Raw genomic sequence first — 19,031 nt, forward strand, 5'->3', positions numbered from 1 at the left:
AAGAAACAAAATTAGTAATTTGTTATTTTTAAAAGATCATGTAAAATTGGGAAACTTGCTCTCTTTTGATAGCAAGAGAAAGGTAGTTTTGTCGAATTGAGGGCTCAGATCGTTAGGAACATATTCATTTGATTGAAAGATACCCCTAGTGAAATGTATTAAAAGTTATATTTGTAGAACTTCATTCTCAATTGACATATAAAAGATAACTTTTAAAGGATGTATTATTTAGGAAAAGTATACAATGGGATAATTTATCTTTGGTATAAAATAGTCACAATTAATCTTGACTATTGGATGTGAAATTAGATGGCTACATTTATTCCATTGACCAAGCTCAAATTTCAAAATAAATTTTCTCTAACTTTGCGACATACCCAAGCTATCTAATTTCATATTGGATGTTTGTAAGTAATTGTGACTTCTTTACATCAAAGGTAAATGGTCTCATTATATACGATCCCATTCTTTATATTGGTTTGATTTGTATAAGGTTGCAACCTTAAACAATCGTATTAAGGTGCACTTCCAAAATTTATCATAAATATAACTTTGGTGTCAAAATTTATTAGAATGTATTGAAAATCTATTTTCATCTCTAATTATAAAATCTTAAACTCCAAGAATGGTTAAAAAAACACTAAAAAATGGATGGTCTAGATAATGTGTTGCAAGACACACTATCTCTAAAACTTGAAATCTTATTTATTTCCTATTCATATATCTTGATATCTAGAGGATCAATTAGAAGGTTTTACAACATCAAAAATGGATTCTATTGTTAAAGAGTGATCACTGCCACGACATATGTACCATATGAATAATGTGATGCATACCACCTCAAGTGTCCATTCTCAACCATGGACGCCTGATGAGTCATTTGGCGATCCACACTTAACAAATGGTGGTGGATACTTGTAATTTAACTGTTCATGCAAAGATGAGTTTTTTTTATGTCAAAATATATTATACTCCCTCGGGAGTATATTGTCCATTTACTCCCTTGGTTAAAACCCCACCTAGGATTAATTTTAGGACACCAAATTTGGGGATATAACCTTTTTAACACTCCGATTCAGCGTAGTAAAAATAAATAAAAAATAATCCTAATTGCACCCTCTATGCACATTAAAAAAATAATGTCTCAAAATTGAATAGTAACTGACAAATTTTTATAGGGGGTGATCTAAATGTTAGAAAACTCAAATTCCAATTTGATTTTTTTGAGAATAATCATCTAATGATCCAATAAAATTTCAGATTGAAAAAATCATCCCAAGTAGGTCATTTGACCGAAGGAGGAGTAGTAAACCATGCTCTCAAGGGAGCATACTATACGTGCTCTTTTTTTATACACCAATCCAACATCATCCACACAATAGCTCATCCTCCACCATCCCTTTCTCGGTGTAGATCTTGAAGATGAATGTGACATGTTGTTTGCATGATATAAAGGGCAGTGATTTCATGCAACAGTTGTATCATAATATTATGCAGCGACATTTCTAGAAAACTATGTTTATAGTATTTGTATGACCCAAAATCACACACACTCTCTTCATCTCGATAAATCTACAAAAAAAAGTTCAGTTTAAACCCTAGATATAGACAAAATGGGTCCCTTCTAAAACGAATCTAGAGCATTCATTTGGTGAATTTCAACATCTTAGCCTTTATAAACTCAATATCATTTTATTTTATTTTTAACATTGTTCACCTAATGATAATAAATTCATCCAAAAAAATTAGAAATAAAAAAAATCCATCTAAAGCCAAAATCTAAGAACCTTACCAAAATGAACGGCCTATATTAATTGGGCTAAAAAAATACTTTATAGATTGTGTTTTTAAATTTTTTTTATTTTTTGTAATTGTTCATTGGAATGAAAAGAATGTATATTTCAAATTTTGGATCAAACAAATGGCCATAACATTGTTTTTGAAGGTTGTTGCATCATATTACTATACAGCCGTTGTATGAAATCATATATATATATATATATATATATATATATATATATATAAAATAAATCTTTTAATTGTTTGAAAGATCAAACCGATGTGTCAAATTGGCCATCTACTAGTTATGAGCCATACTAGGTCAGACACGTAACTAGGAAAAAGAAAAGGAAAAAAACAATCAATTGTGGAGAATGAAAAAAGTAGGAAATAAAAATAAAAAATCTTGAAACCTGAAAATCGAGATTAAAGTAAAAAAATATTTCAAAAATATGAATTTTAACAAACAATTACGCATTTAAGTAGGAATAAAAAATAAAACCCAAAATGATAAATTTGGAGAAAATTATAAGAAATTTTGATGCAATGCATTTTATCTTTTCAATAAGTTTTTGGTTGACATAAATTTCTTTCGAGCTTCCTTTTTTCACCATAGCAAATTTTATCACGAAGTCAACATTGGACAAAGTTGATTTGATAATTGAGAAGACAGTCCATCTATCGTGATTAACTTGTGTCCTTCAGGTCAATTCTAGACAATAATAGGTCCTAATGCTTTATACTTTGAATTGTAGACCTCGCATTACAGATAGAAGTCTTTGTCAAATGAAAATCCACACTTTTGAGAGATTTAAGAAAGGGTGCCGTTTGTATAGAGCCGAGGCTCTAAACAATTAAAGTAAAACACACTTTCAAATAGCTTCTAGAAATTTGGTTTCAATAATGGAAATCTTTGCGATAGTTTTAAAATATATTTTCATCTCTAATTATAAAATTTAAATAGTTTGGATCAAGCAAAAACTTATAAATCTTGAAAATTGACGATAAAACAATGCACTATAAGATGCAGTATTTTGAAAACTTGAAATCCATTTTTTTCTTTTGTCAATGCATCTTGATGTCGAGATGATCAATTTGAGGATATTTGGGCATCAAAACAACCTCTTCTAATGGAATTTTCTAGGTGAGCTCTAATTTGATTGTTTAGAGCCTCAGCTCTATCAAAACATTTCCCCTGGCACATACATATAATAATGTCAAAAGCTTTTATGCTCCCGCTGGAGCAGACTGCCTATTTACTCCATCGGGTCAAACCCAATAGAGGAGCAATTGTAGGACCCCAAAATTTGCAGATGTGACATTTTCAACTCATCGAAATGAAAATAATTTATAAATTGCGCTCTCTTTGCACTTGAGAAAAAATTCATGTCCCAAGACTTGAAAAAAAGATTATGTAGAAAAAAAAGGCAACCCAATTTTTAAGGGTGAGATCAAAATATTAGAAAACTTTAAACTCAAATTTTCATTTTTAAAAATAATCATCTAGTGATTCGGTTTTCATATTTGTAGATTGAAGATTTCCTCCCAAGTAGGTCATTTGCCAGAGGAAGTAGGTATATTACTTGCTTCTACAGCAGCATAATATACATTTCTGTATGATAATTTGCCAAAATATATGTGCTAGTGTGGGAGCATATTGTAGATTTACCGGTGAAACCCAACTTAGGAGCGTTTTTTAGAACTAATAATTTTGGGATGTAACATTCTCAATCTAGTGATTCCAAAATGTATACCAAAAATTCTGATTGAGATAATCCTCCTCAGCTCTCTTGCCGGAATGAGTAAATGTACAATGTGTTCCCATAGTGTACATGTATGAAAGAGAAGCTGGTAAAAAAAAGGCACTTTGCCATCAGTGACTAACCATTCAAAGTTTTTGGTGTGTTCACTTCCTCTGCATTCAACCTGGTTTCAAGGGTTCAAGGATCCAAAATGGATCCTAAATCACAACAAAACTATTTATATTACATATCTATGAATTTGAAGCTCCAAATTGTCGTAGATTTTATGATATTTGAAATGAACGAGCCACAATAAAATACAAAATGGACTATTTTTAATGCTCAATTTTAATTTTAATTTTTTAGTTCTTTTTTAGATTCACATCGTAGTCAAGATGATGGACCGGATCCTTATTCTACCATCATGATGAAATTTGGAAGGTGAATGATAGGGCGATCATTGGGCTTGGCGGCCTAGCCTGGTCGACCTGGCCCTGAAAAAGTAGGGCCTAGGCCACAACTTGTACCCTGGGGGCCAGGCCTCCACAACCTGAGGGCCGGGCATGGGATTGGGCCATGATAGGGCCGGCCCGATCTAGACCTATCTTATTCTTTATCTTTATCTTCCTGTTTTTTTTTTTAATTAGCCCCAGTTGCCTAGCACGGGCCAAGGCCATTCGGCCCAATTTGGGCTTGGGTTGGCCTTCTAGGCACCCACCCAGGTTGGGCTCTGGCCAAGGCCGGCGCCACCCAGACCTGGCCTGTTGCCTGCCTTACTAGGCGCACAATAATAGATGCATATGGGGACACACGAGACCCTACCCTTTTATATTATGCTAGCACTTAGCACACAAACATTGTGCTAAATATCATCAACCCTCCCTTGTGGTAGGCTTCCCCTTCTCATAATGCGAAATGTATAAAAATAAAATAAAAAAGTTTTCCTTACTGGGAACGTAACAAAACCACCAAGAAAGCCTTCCTTTTTCTTTCCTTCGTGAAAGGGAAAGTTTTTCTTCCTTCAAAGGAATGTGATCCTGTCCTCCATTACCTTAGTGGGTTGTGATTCTGTTCCCTTAATGAAAGAGAAATTTAGCTTAAACACTATATATATATATATATATATATATATATATATATATATATATATATATATATATATATATATATGAAAAACTCTTCCCAACATCTATAGGTGAAAATGAACAATGATTTCGCCTATCATCATCACCATCCAAACTTCATCGCACGGTCACAGTTGTCCGGTAGTATTTTATTTTTCATTTTTTTTCTTCTACATATTCAAATTACTTGAAATTTGGAGCATATGTATATCTTAGTGAGGCGCACCTAATAAAAATATGAAAAAAAATTATTCGTAAAATATAAATTGACCAAAATACCCCTGTAAGATTTGGGAGGTCTTTTGGTCAATTTATATTTTGCGCATTATTTTTTTCATATTTTTATTAGGTGTGACTCACTAAGATGTATACACGTTCCAAATTTCAGATCATTCTGATTAGTAAAAAAAATTAAAAATTAAAATACTATCAGACAACTGTGATCGTGCAATGAAGTTTGGATGGTGATGAGTATAGACGAAATCACTGTTTATTTTCTCCGATAGTTGTTTTGCAGTATCTTCCCATATATATATATATATATATATATATATATATATATAGTATTTGATCAAATTTGAGAGATTCAATCCTATTTACTAGATCAAACTGCACCTAAAAAGCAGAGAAAGTATTTGAGCACTTTCCAAACTAAAAGGCTCATGACATAGCTTTTGAGATCCTATGTATAAATTTGAGATAATCATTTGGAAGATTTTCCCTATTGGAATAACTTTTTCCTCTAGGTCATTTGAGGTAGTTTTATTTTTATACTATAAAATTGAAGACATATATAAAGCTTTTTTAACTTTATATGGGAATAGAAGAAATTGTGAACCATTTCCAAAGAGATATAAATGTGTCTTTTTAAAAGAAGTTTATATACGGTGTCAGTCTTGTAAGGTAGAAGTAAGGCACATCTCAAAAACCCTAAAAAAAAGTTGTGTTTGAACCTCAAGATGTATGGATATATATTTAAAAAAAAAGGATTTCGAGTTTTAAAACGAATACAATTGGTAACATATTACCTAATTCCTTTATTTTCAAGAGTTTCATGTGTTTATAGATATGTTTGATTTACATCATTTTAAAGCTTTATAATTTGATAATAATTAGAGGTGACAACAGATTTACCAGCTATCATAGAGGTTTTTAGCACTAAAACTTCATCTTTTGTAAAATATGGACGTAATCTTACTTCAATTATTTAAGATTGAAGTGCGGTCCTTTCTAACTGTTGAACACACAATGCTTTGACACCCATTTGTATGTTAAGACTGTGGAAGCCAACAGTGCTAATAGGCATAAAAAGCATCTAAAGATTTGGATAGTGTGGCACTTAATGATGCCATAGAGAAAGCATATTGACCTATAATTGAAAAAATCATGATTTGATTATATATTCTAAAAAATTGAGATTGCAAGGCTTGATTTGACCAAATTATTCAAAAGAAAAAAAAAAAAGAAAAAAAAGGCAGTTCAAACCAATGAAGTCAATAAAGTAGGAATAGCTTATTGTTTTGAATGATGTGCTTTATGCGAGTGTGATACGTTGTGCCAAACTCTCTTTTAACACATATTTCCATATAATTGCTATGTATCTATAAAACATGATTAAGCTAGAGTTAAGGAGTGAACATATGTTATGAAAATAAAAATGGACCCTAATTCTATAATCATTGTAGGATACATTCTCATCTTTAAAAGAGAGATCAAGTATCCATTTTAGGAGGGAGAAACATATCACACACCTATTTTAGGAGGAAGAGAGAGAGTATGCACAACCAGAGTTAAAGGGTGGACAAATGTCACGAAAGTAAGAAAGGGTCTTAATTGTATAGAGGTTGTAGGATATATGCTCATCTTTGCAAAACTAATCATATTTGTAGGATATATGCTCATCTTTGCAAAACTAATCATACTCCTATTTTAGGAAGGAGAGACAGATCACACTCTTATTTTAGGAGGGAGAGAGGGAGTATGCATAATCAGAGTTAAGGGGTGGACATATGTAGCGAAAATAATAAGAGGCACTAATTCTATAGAAATTGTCAGATACATTCTCATGTTTGAGATTTTAGGAGGGAGAGAGAATATGCATATCCAAGAAAGAGCCCTAATTCTATAGAGATTGTAGGATACATTCTCATCTTCGAGAAACATATCATACACTTATTTTAAGAGGGAGAGACAAATCACTCACCTATATTAGGAGGGAGAGAGAGAAAGTATGCACGTAGTTTAATATAAAAATAGGGAAATTATCATAAATATACTTTAATTTTTTACTAATAAGAAAAAAAACTCTCAACTTTCATAAACTTTATATACATCAATTTTCCTCAGTTTTAGTATTCAAAATACTTCGAGTTATCACAGCATTTAAAATGCTATATAAAATGGGGTAGGCATTACAGTACTTTAAGTACCGTAATGCTAGGGCTTCACACTAATAATAATAATAATAATAATAATAATAATAATAATATTATGGCTATTATGAAGGTCATTTTGATAAAAAAAAAAGAGATGTGGATGAGGTTTATGAAAGTATTTTTCCAATTAGGTGAAAATAAAAGTATATTTCCTATAATTTCCCTAAAAAATAATATTTAAGAGAGTGAAAGAGATGTTTGCTATATTTAAGAGAAGAGAGAGAATCACAGGATAGATAGCTTTCCATTTTTAAGGGGCATAGAGAGACACAAACCCAATCCTATCTTTAAGGTAGAGAGATGTGGAAAGGATATTGAAAGAAAAAGTGGGACGTGGGGAGAGAGAGATAAAGAGAAAAATAAAAAGACAAAAAAAAAAATGGATAGCCTTAAGGGGGAGAGAACTAAATGTGAGAAGTAGATGGAGAGAAAATCAATGAGAGAGATCATTGAATATTTGTCGGGGTGCACATTTAAGGGTTCCTTTTATATATATATATATATATAATACTACAAAACACCTATAGGCGAAAATAAATAGTGATTTCGCATATCCTCATCACCGTCCACAGTTCATCGCACGGTCACGATTGTTCAATAATATTTTATTTTTTATTTTTTTATAAATCAGAATAATCTAAAATTTGGAGCGTATGTTCATAAAAAATAGACTTATCTATAAAAAATATCAAAAAAAATATTTTATGTGAAATAAATTGACCAAAATACCCCTTAAAAAGTTTTAGGGGTATTTTGGTCAATTGTTTCGAGAATTATTTTTTTAATATTTTTACTAAGTGCGCCTCACTAAGATGTGTATATATTCCAAATTTCAAATCATTCTGATGTGTAGAAAAAAAATTAAAATTAAAATACTACCGGATAATTGTGACCGTGCGATGAACTTTGGATCGTGATGATGGTAGGCGAAATCCACTGTTCATTTTCGCATATAGACGTTGGGAAGACTTTTTATATATGATATAACTATATGATATAATACAAATATATGATGATGATTCTTCTGAATCTTCCACTGATACTACAATGGTAGGACAAATAGAAGATGAAGATTATTTCATGTCCTCAATAGAACAATTTGGATCTGAACAGAATATAGAAGAATGTTCCTGTAATATGATATCCAAAGAAGATACATTAATATTAGACCTTATAGAAAAAATAAATGATCCAGAGGAAAATAGAGAAATTATTACCCAATTTATCACATTAACAAAAGCAAAAAATAAACCGATTTCATTACTCAAACCACTAGAGGATTACAATTTTGCTGAAATACTCAAACGAATTAATAAAAAAGATATACTTCAAAGAGAACCGACAATATCCGAATTAAAAAAAGAAGTAAATGAAATAAAAACAGAAATAGGACAATTAAAAACTAGAATCAAAATATTAGAATTACAGAATGACATATCAGGAGTTATAACTGATACAGACGAAATCGAATTCGATCAACTAGCAGATCCTAGTGATAAAGAACCAGAAACCTTCAAAACCAAAGAAGTTGAAGAAAATATATCGGTAAACTTAGTAAATAAAATTATTTCTCAAAAATGGTTTATATTAGTAAAAATTGTCATCGAAGAGAAATATAATTTTCAAACATTAGCTTTAGTAGATTCAGGTGCAGATTTAAATTGTATTAATGAAGGTTTAGTTCCATCAAAATATTTTGATAAGACTACTCAAATATTTAATACTGCTGATGGTAGTAGATTATTTATTAAATACAAATTATCAAATGCCATGATATGTAATAATGGACACTGTTTTCCAACACCTTTTATTATGGTAAAAAACTTAAGTCAGGCAGTCATACTTGGAATTCCATTCCTAACCTTACTATATCCCATAACAATTAATAATACAGGAATAGAAACATCTAGAGTAGGACAAACAATTAAGTTTGAATTTCTAGAAAAACCAAAACTTAAAGAAATCAATAGAGTCAAAGACAAAATGGATAATAAAAAAAAGTTTCTATGTTCCCTCAAAATAGAGATAAAATATAAACAAATAGAAGAAGACTTAGAAAACCCTGAGATAATAACAAAAATTAATAATCTTCGGACTCAAATAGAAACAGAAATTTGTAGTAACCTTCTTAATGCCTTTTGGGCAAGAAAGAAACATATAGTAGGATTACCTTACGAAAAGGGGTTTGATGAATCAAAAATTCCTACCAAGGCTAGACCAGTACAGATGAATACAACCTTATTAGAATTCTGTAAAAAAGAAATTGATGAATTACAAAGAAAAAATCTAATAAGAATAAGTGCATCTCCTTGGAGCTGTGCTGCTTTTTATGTCAATAAAAATGCGGAAAAAGAAAGAGGCGTACCAAGATTAGTAATAAATTATAAACCTTTAAATAAAGTTTTACAATGGATTAGGTATCCAATACCAAATAAAAAAGACTTACTAGATAGACTTGCTACTGCTACAATCTTTTCTAACTTTGATTTAAAATCTGGTTATTGGCAAATATAAATAAAAGAAGAAGATAAATATAAAACTGCATTCAATGTTCCATTTGGACAATATGAATGGAACGTAATGCCATTCGGATTAAAAAATGCTCCATCAAAATTTCAAAAAATAATGAATGAAATATTTAACCCATATTATAAATTTATGATAATATATATTGATGATCTTTTAGTCTTCTCAGATACTATAGAATAACATTTTAAATATATTCATACATTTGTACAAGCAATCAAACATGCAGGTTTAGTAGTATCTGCTAAAAAGATAAATCTTTTCCAAACAAAAATAAGATTTTTATGCCATCATATTCATTATGGTACAATTATACCAATCGAAAGATCTATTCAACTTGCTGATAAATTTCCTGATATTATTTTAAACAAAACCGAATTACAAAGATTTTTAAGATGTTTAAATTATATAGTAGACTTTTATAAAAGTCTTGAGCAAGAGTGGTTAGCAGTTGATGTTAGCAATACTTATATTGAGTTTGATTCTCAGGGGATGTTTGGATACATAGAAATATATTATTGTGAAATATATTACTGGTGTAATACATTACATGTAAATGGATTGTTACTGTTTGGGTAGTATTTAGATACAACCTGGGAAATACAATGCTATTATTTGATACGGTTTAATATGGAATTGTCTACATTGCACTTTAAATTTGCTCTTACATTTCTCTAGCTGGATATAGCGCTTTAATATAGAATTGTCTACAAACAGGCCATTTATCTTTTGTACGAACAATCATTCTCGTCCTTTAAATTTTAAAATGGGTGGTTGTACCTGTGTCAATGAATAAATACAAAATTTCAAAAAAAGAATTCACTTCATGACTCACCTCAAGCCATCCAATTTAACATCTAATATTTGAGAATGATTGTGACCTCCATTCACAAAAGATAAATGGTCTATTTGTAGACATTCTTATTTAATATTAAAATGCATCTATATAGATAGCATGACTATACTATGCTTGTCATACCTCAAAGAATAATAACTTAATAGTGTGAATTAATATTGGTCATAAACATCGAGTGAACTATTTTAGTCACAATTTTTAAATATCGTTAATTTGTAGTTTAAATGGTAAATGATGATGTATTTTTTTAAAAAAATTATTCTAAAATGGCAAAGTATTTTAAAAATTAGATTGAGATATTGGAGGAGGTCATGTGAAAAAAAAAAAATACAGCTAATATATTGTAAGTAATTTATTACTTCTTTATCTGTATCTAAATGCTAATCCCAAAAAATCCATTTTTTTCGAAAGAGTAATCATTATAATTTAAATAAAATATAATTTATCATTTTTTTGTCTCGAACTAAATCCTAATCCCAAAAAAATTCTTTTTTTTTTCTTCAAAAGATTTAGTAATCATTATAATTTATCCTTTTTGGATTGATGAAGAGATATCATAAATCTTCTGAAACAACCTATCAATCTAAATCCCTTTTAGATTGATGAGAAAAATTAAAAACAATCTAAATCCGCTTTGGATTGATGAAAAAAAAATAAAAAACAACACAGAGATAGAAAATAGAATTTGATGTGCTCAAGAGAAAGGGAGAATGTCGGGAGAATGGATGTGTATAGGAGAGAGGGAGAATGGCGAGACATAGAGGATTTTTTTGGGCAGAAGATCTAGTTAGATTAACACATAATAGATTTAACAGCTATCCTGCGTATAATATAATTCACGTATTTTGGAGAAATCTTGTGTAATTTATTTCCATTATCTTACTGTTAATTTATTTCCATTTTTTCTTACTGTTGAAGTGTACCCAGACATGGTAAATCTTATATTTGTTTGTAATATATTTCCCTGTAATAGATTTTCAGATACCCAAATGCCCCTTAGTGTTGGACTACCAAAATAAATATTTTTAATATGCTAAAAATTGAAATGGTTTAATCTGATTTCAATCACAATCTTTTCGTTCTTTCTCTTTCTTCTTGGCGTGTGTGAAATTTGTCAGGAAAATATGTGCAAATGATTACCTGAAAAAATTACTCAAACATGGTTTTTCCCATTTTTGCTAAAATTTTCAAGTAGTTCTTTTTTCTAAATTTTGGTATAATTTATTTCTAAAATTTTAAGATGCTTTCTATCTCTAGAGAGTTTCTCTCTCTAAAAACTTTAAGGTAGTTTTTCACTCCAAAATTTGATATAATTTATCTCTCTACAATATTAATATATTTTTTCTCTCTAAAGCTTAAAATTTGAGATAATTTCTCTTTCAAAAGATTTTTAGATAGTTTCTCTCTTTAAAAATTTTCAGGTAATTTCTCTCCCTAAAATCTGATATATTTTCTCTTTCTAATATTTTAAAATACTTTCTCACTCTAAAACATAAAATTTGAGAGTTTATCTCTAAAATTTGTAGGTAGTTTCTCTCTCTAAAATTAGATATAATTTCTCTCTCTAAAATTTTAAGATATTTTATCTCTAAAACTTAAAAATTGAATATGGTTTTTTAAGAGAGAAATGAGGTCGCTAATTATTACTTGAGTTGCAGGCAAACGTTTGGTTAAAATCATTGATTTTAAAAAACATCGGTGGCACGGAATTATCCAGTCCGATGAATTGGTCACCTCATTCGGGTTTTGCATATACATAGGAAAAAGGATGAATCTAGAAGGGAACAGGCCGTTCTGCACAATAAAATGGCGATTCTCTACAGTCTACAATAAAACGACAATTTTGACCACACCTATCCAGATCAGTTTTTGGCCGGTTCACTGTTTTTTACCTCTTTTTTGGCCAATTCACTCCACAGTCCACACAGTGAAATGGTGGTCCAGACCGCCGATTCATCAATCCGGAACAATTTTGGGGGTGCCCCAATCGGGTCACCAATCTATTTTTAAATCACTAGTTAAAATAAAAGTAGGAAGTGTTAATAAAGTTTTGGTCAAATAAATAAGTCATCTTATGGGTTTGCCTTGCATTGGATATGTGCTCCTCTAGAAACACAAGTTCCATAACCTTCTTTTGTTTTTTTGCTGGTAGCTCAAGAAATGAACTTGAGATGCCCATTTCCTATAATAGACAATTTTTTCTTTGTTTTCTCATTTTAATTTTTTTTTAAAAAAGCATATGTTTTGGTTTTGGCTTATGTGAGGGATACTATATTGACTTATTATTTCTTAGATTGTTTTGCTATAAAAGGGTCTTAGAATTGTTGAACTTCTAAAAGAAAATCGTAAGAAACAAAAAAAGACATGCAAAATCAGGAAAAAATAGCAAATATCTCAAATAAAGAAAAATAAAGATTTCCTTATGTAATTTGAGAACAAAAACTATAACGATAATAACTCATAGAGAGAGATATGGAGTTTGATGAGGTCTTTATTAGAAATTCCAATGCAAAGTGAAATTAATTTGGCCTTGTAGGAGGCCATTTAAGGGTTGTGCCCATATTAAATTAAGAGTCTTCATAGTTCATAAAGTTATTTTAATGTAAGTTTTTAATAGGCATGTCTTTTTATTGTACAATATTCTATTTAATATTAAAGGAAATGGGGGGTCTTGTTAAGAGTTTCAATCCTACTCATCATAAGTTCCAATGAATCAATATAGAAAACTTCACTATATATCTTCTTTATCTATTTAAAACAAGTCTAACATATCCTAACTAACCCAATCATATTAATCCCTATCTATATTCATTTTTTAAATAAATAAATAAATTTATAATTCTACCCATTAAATCTCTATGACTAAAAAAAGACAAAAGCAACCCTACAAAAAACTAAAAGAATTCAAATAACATATTTTTTAAGTCGTAAAAAACAAAATTATTTTTTTATTTGCATCACATACCTGCTTGTGTCTCTCTATTTTTTAAAACTTCAGTACTGGTGCAAGATTAACAGTTATATTTCTTGATTTTATACTAAAACCAAACAAAACAATCTGAAAATTTCGTGCTTAGTTGTTGATTCAATTAATGTGCAATACTAAAAAACTTATCCAACTTCTTGTACAATATAATGAATCTTTCATGTCTAGAAATAATCAAATGGCAATCATATACTTTTCTATGGGGTTTTTTGTGTTCCTTTGCGTAGCTCCAATCTTTACTATTCATGAGATGAAATAGCTCTCAACATGCTTTAGATAGCATTGAATAAAAAATGAAGATCTGCACAAAATAAATACCATGAGCTTCCACATTGACTTATGATAGATTTTAGTTGCAGCTTATAAATATATTTATGAATAGACCACAAATTCTGATGGGGAAAGATAATTACAAATGCCTGTTATTTCATGTTAAACTCAAACTTTTTTATATTTGGCTATGTTCAAATAGTTATTAATAAATAACATACTTAACAAAAACAAAAATAATAGAAAGAGAACTAAACTTTGGTGTTCCTATTGGCATAAAGACAAAAAAAAAGAGAAATATTTATGTGATCTCATTATTGAAAGCAGACACATATTACTTTTGATCACTCTAGAATGGGGCTGGGGTTGTGGTCGTAGTACCACCTGAGCTTCAGTTAAAAGTCATGGCGTCCATTCTCACTAACAATTTAAAAAATTGACTCTTTCCAAAACAGGTACGCGCTTGTAATCCCCACTTATCTATCAAAAAAATAAAATAAAATAGGAACATGTGATACATTGTGCATGCATTGGGATTCTTCATGCATATCAAATTATACTTTCATATTTATATTTTCTAAGTACAATGCATTTTGTCTAACCGGTTCAGCCTAACTATTTCATACATAGTTTTGAGGGAAAAAAAAATGCAGGCAAACTTTCAACTATATACATGTTTTTTAAGTTTTTGATTACTAAAAAATGAATAATTGAGCAATGAATCGTTCGAGATATAACCGAATTACTACAAGATCCACGTCTATTAATAATATATTTCAGCTTCTTTTTTTTTGACAAAAAAAAAAAAACTATATCTTAGAGATAGATTTTAGATAAAAAATTTAACACGTTGACCACAAAACTATAAATAAATTTTAAATGTTAAGTATAGACTATTTTAAACTTCATTTTTTAATCATTTTTTGACATTCAATTTAATTCTTCTATATTTTTTATTCAAATTCCATTTCTTTTTTCAGATTTATGATCTAGGTGGTCAAGATGTCGACTTCTAAAAATTTTCTCCTAAGTTCCATCTCAAATAGATTTTGAAATGAGACCGCACTTAAACATGAAATCACCTTAGCATCTTCCTTGCAATGAATGTGAGAATGTCTTGTTAATATTTTAGTTTTGTAAAATACTATGTATTACTTCAAAATAATATAATTTAATACTATAGTTTTTCCAAAATGTTTCATTGTAGACAGAGAAATTGTGGGTTTTTCATCCCGCAAGAATAGAGAAAGGAAAGTGAAGTATTTGTTTGGAAAGATAAACTTGTATCTAAATATGTTTATAAGTATCTTAGATAAGTTTATGATGGACTTTGCGAAAGACCTGACAATTCATTATCGAGAATAATTTTATTGAAACAATGAATTATCAGACACAATGAGTACATCCATATAAGCTCTTAAAGTCTTTAACACTATATAATGTCTAGTTATAGGATATGTTTATGCCTTTATGGTTATTTAATTCTATTATTATAACGCAATAGTGTAGGAATTATTTTGAAATGTGATTATACATGCACAAGTACTTTTCAATTGTTTCTAGAAAGCCATAAATGAGGCTCTAAACATGTGTTTTCTCATTCCAAATTAAAAAAAGAGAAAGGTTTCTATACTTCTCCTATATCATAAGATCTATGCTTTCTCTACATCCAGCTGTCCAATTTTGATCAAGATAGCCACTCACCGATTGATCTTAGATCTGATGTTTCAAAGTATTTTATTTTTAGTTTTTTTATACAAATTTTATGAATATAAAATTTGGTACGTGCCATCTTCTAATTAGGGCGCCTTTATAAAAAATATTTTTTGATAAATTATAATGACCAAGTACCCCTTAAATTTTTGAGGGGTATTTTGGTTATTTTATTTTATTGAAAATAAAATTTTTATATTTTTAGCTTGTGCGAGTTTAATATAGGATTGAACGTCCAAAATTTGGTGTCAAAATAATTTATAGACAAACAATTAAAAATAAAATAGTGCTGCTACATGATATTGTGATTGGGGCAATCTTAGCTTTTCATTCAGAATAGACGGTTGGATAAGGTGAAGTATATAAATTTTATGCGGTAGGAAAAGTATAGAAAGTTTGCCCTTAAGAAAAAAGGAGATATTATCACTAAAGAAGTCCCTTAGGTTCCCAAATTTTATGAATACAATAGCAAGAAACAACATAAAAAAAATGCAATTGCAAATTTATAAAAAAATAAAATGAGAATAATGACCACAAATCCCTATCTTCCCCCACTTTCTTTCTTATTTTGACCACTTTATCATTTTATAGTGCACCTTTCCTTGTGCAATTTTTATTTTAAATTTTTATATATTTCATTCAAATATCAAAATATAATATTTTATGGAAAAAAATAACAATATCGAATAAATATTGATTTTAATATGTTTTTGTTATCCTCCCTTCCCTGTGTTGATAATGTGTCACTCTCGTTTTCCTTTTTTATTTATTGCACAGGACAAACTAAGGTTAGGTGAGAAAACATATCAATGCAATTTATTTCATTGAAATTATAATTTAAAAAGTAAAGAAAATGATAAGTGGTTGAGACTATCATCATGCATGACATCCTTACACATCCATACAACTACCCAAAAGTGGAAATTAATTTTGTGAGTGATGTATCATGTAGAAGTCAACGATGCCCCATGAGAAGAGGGATGTGCATGACTATCGATTGATAAAGATAATGAAAAAGCAAACTATGGAGTAAATGTTTTTGAAAGTGAGAATAGTGGAGTGAAAAATTTAAGGTGTTTTCGTCAATTTTTTTTTGGGTTATTGGTATTTGTCAAAAAAAAAAAAAAAAAAAAAAAAAAAAGTGTTTTGGAATTTAAAAAAGGAAAAAGTTTATAGAGCCGAGGCTCTGAACAATCATATTAGAGATCGCATAAAACATTTCACTAGTAGAAGTTGTTTTGATGCCCAAATATCCACAATTTGATCATCTCGACAGCAAGATGCATGGATATGAGAAAAAAATAGATTTCAAGTTTTGGAAATAGTGCATCTTATAACGTATTTTTTGACCTTCTATTGTTAAGATTTTCAAGTTTTTATAGATCTGTTTGATCTACATTATTTTTTAACCTTTAAATTTTATAATTAATTATGAAAATATATTTTAAGGCTATTCTAAAAATTTCAAATATTGAAACCACATTTCTCGATATTATTTGAAGGTGCGTTTTACTTTAATTGTTTAAAGCCTTGACTTAATACAAACCACACCCTTTAAAAAATAGTTAGGTGATTACTCTGAAATGTGTTCACACTTGCTAATTTGGAGTAATATTGAAATAACATTGTAGAAAAGCTAGAAAAGGAAGCGTTAATTGTTCTCTTTCTATTTTCTTCCCTTTTTATCATTTGAATGTGAGGTATCCGAATTGGTGAAAGGTCTGATGGTCCAAACAAGATCAGTCTGGTTGAACTAGTGGAACCATATGATAAGATTATGAAAAAAATTGTTCGACTGTTTAAGTAGTTTAATAAGATAATACTAAAATTGACTAAACATTGATGTTGATCAGCTTTCAAACTTTCAATCGAACTAACCAAGCCTCTTTCGATGATCAAACTGGCCTACCTGCCTTGATAAACACCTTGGCAGAACATGGTGTCACATTACCGGAGCTTTCGATTATCCATACATAGTAATTTCGAACTTTTTCGTTGTTATGAATTTGTAACCTTTTATATTAATAGGACTCCCCCATCCATGTGTGTATGATCTCAAAGGATCATCATTAAATTTGGCACGAATCTATAGAAAAGTCAAGTTCTACACCCATATGATAACTTTTTTAGATATCCGTGCTAACTTTATTGGTGATCTTTTGGGTTCCTACACACATAAGTGGGAGAGAGTCCTATAGGGTCATTACTCTATTAATAAAGAGAGCAGTTTTTCATTAAAAGAAATTATATACTGTGAGACCATTATTATTATTACAAGAAAGTCACAACTCTATTATTATTATTATTATTAGAAAATAGGAAAATTATCGCTAATATACCTAAATTTTAATAAAATTAGAAAGAAAACAAACCCCAACTTCTCAAAACCTCACACACACCCTTTTTATCAATTTTCGTCATTTTTTGGAACTTATCATCTTTACAGTAATATAAATACCGTTATACATTGAGTTGGTATTACGGTATAAAGAATACCGCAACATTTTGAATTTATATTACAGTATATAGAATACCGTAATATCTTATAAAACGCTTACAGTATTCTTAATACCGTAATGCTCTACTTCCATCATTGTTGTTGTTGTCTTCTTCAATTTGATGTGATGCGTGCATATTGTTGCAAAATTTCTTCGAAATAAATTTCAATAAGCATATAATAAGGCATTTGAAGATTTGGTGTAGGTTGTAAGTTTTTTTTAGTTGAATCTTCAAATAGCATTGCAGTGCAATAATGATGAATGTTATGCACAAAGTAACCATTATAAAGAAATGGCTTCTTCTCTCTAGTAACCATTATCTAACTGTTGTAATCCCTTTATCTTCGCATAATAAATTAGTGGGCAATACAGCACACATTTGTTGCATGCACTGCTCAGCCGCGGTAGAGGTTTCAGCACATTACGGTAGCCATATTACCGTATAATTTGAAGGAAGTACTACGATACTGCGAGTATCGTAATATCATGTGAAAGTAATACCGTAATTAAATTGCGATATAAATTCTCTTTTTTATAACGGTATATATATTACTGTATAGACTTTTGTAAACATTATGGTATTTAAATTATTGTAATACTATTTATGGTGAATAGACGTATAGACTTTTGTAAATATTATGGTATTTAAATTATTGTAATTTTATTTACGGTAAATAGACTACTATAAATGGTATTTTCGTCTAAAAAAAATCCAAAAAAAAAAAGAAGGTGTAGACAAAATTTTGAGAATTTGATGGTTTTTTTTAAAATTTTATTAAAATTTAAATATATTAACTATAATTTTCCTAAAAAATAAAGTAGCACTATAAAAAGTAAAGGGTCATAGAGGACCTGTGCAACATTCTCTCAAGAAACACAAGCACTTCAAAATTAACTCACCCTTAAAGAATTGGTATGTGATTTGTGTTGATCTCCCATCTGTCTTGCTCTATACTCCCTACTCTCTCTATAGAGAGACATTGCCCTACTCCTACTCTCTCTCTAGAGCCACACATTCGTTGCCCTTTACGAAATGGAGAGAAGAAGTCTCAACTTTTTATCCATATAAATTGATTATAAAAAGTGATGATGACTTTTGTTC

The sequence above is a fragment of the Amborella trichopoda genome, chromosome 13 (genome assembly GCF_054954075.1).
Source record: "Amborella trichopoda isolate Santa Cruz 75 chromosome 13, AtrichopodaSantaCruz75HAP2 v2.0, whole genome shotgun sequence".
Classification (NCBI taxonomy): Eukaryota; Viridiplantae; Streptophyta; class Magnoliopsida; order Amborellales; family Amborellaceae; genus Amborella; species Amborella trichopoda.